Source organism: Erinaceus europaeus, chromosome 3, assembly GCF_950295315.1.
Source record: "Erinaceus europaeus chromosome 3, mEriEur2.1, whole genome shotgun sequence".
NCBI lineage: Eukaryota > Metazoa > Chordata > Mammalia > Eulipotyphla > Erinaceidae > Erinaceus > Erinaceus europaeus.
In genome coordinates this window covers 46,032,976-46,034,401 of record NC_080164.1, presented here as the reverse complement: position 1 = coordinate 46,034,401, position 1,426 = coordinate 46,032,976, and positions in this window count along the sequence as shown.

Below are 1,426 nucleotides of genomic sequence, written 5' to 3'. Positions count from 1 at the left end.
TTGGGCTCCAGCGTGCTGGCGTCGGCCTCCTGTGGGCTGCGGGGCTGCGGGGCTGTGGGCGCGGTGCGCGGGGTTGTCTGGGTGCAGCTGGCTGGCTGGCTGTTTAACCAGGTGGAAACAGCAGCTCCGCGCCTCGCCTCCCTCCTGCTGGCTCTTCCTGCTGGCTGTTCTGAGTTCGCCCGAGCGAGTGGAAACCACAGAGTGGTCCAGAGATAAATGTTCCAGAAATAGCAAAACATTCTCGTGAAGAAAGAGCAGAGGCCTTTGGAGATCTCTTCACAAGCAGAAGAGAAGGCCATAGTGCATAGGTAGCCAAATTGTCTTTACTTATCTGAGAGATGCGCAGGTCAGGTCCACGTGGGCGCCATTTGTTGTTAAAATTTGGGAAGCTCTTGCTGGCCGGGCTAGCTTCACGGGCGGGTAACAAAGATGCGGAGACAACGGCTGGGCAGGGAAGCTGTATTTCTTTATTCAGGAACAACGATTTATAAACTAAACCAAACTAATCACCAAACAGAACTCTGCTGTCTCTTTGCGGTGGCACAAGCACTCTCTCTTACTCTGCAACTCAGGAACTCTGGAACTCAGGAACCCTCTGAACTCTCTTACTCTGCCACTCTCCAACTCTGGAACTCTCCAACTTTGGAGCTCTCGCGGGGTTCCTTGGGGCGGGGCCAAGCGGGCCCGCGAAATTAGCAGGACTTTTCACATGGGGCACAGGGAGAATGGATGTATAAGAAGCAGAAATTTCCTGCATCTTTGAGACCACTCTGTTTCTCTGGGGATCCATGTCCCCCAAACCTCCAGTGGAAGCTCACAGACTTGTCCTAACCTCCCTCCCTTTCTTTCTCTTTTGAGTTTTTCAGATTTATTTACTTTATTAAGGAGAAGGAGAGAGAGAGAGAGAAAAAGAGAGAGAGAGAGAGAGAGAGAGAGAAAGGACATGAACTAGAGTTATCAGTGGCATATGCAATGTCAGAGATGGAACTCAGGTTATCACACTTGTGAATCCATTACTCTAGGCACCCTGGGGGCTGAATGGTGTCATACCTGGCTGAGCGCATGTTACTATGCACAAGGACCCGGGTTCAAACCCCCAGTCTCCACCTGCAGAGGGGAAGATTCACAGGTAGTGAAGTAGTGCTGCAGGTGTCTCTCTTTTCCTCTCTCTTCTTAAATTTTATTTATTTATTATGGATAGAGACCGAGAGAAATTTAGACAAGAGTGATAGAGAGTGAAAGAGACAGAGAGACACCTGCAGCCCCACTTCACCACTTGTGAAGCTTTCCCCATGCAAGTGGGAGCCAGGGGTTTGAACCTGGGCCATTGAGCATTATGATGTGTGTGCTTAACCAGGTGCACCACCGGTGGCCTGGCCTCTTCTCTTTCCCTTGCTATCTCTGCTATCAAATAAAAGAAAGGAAA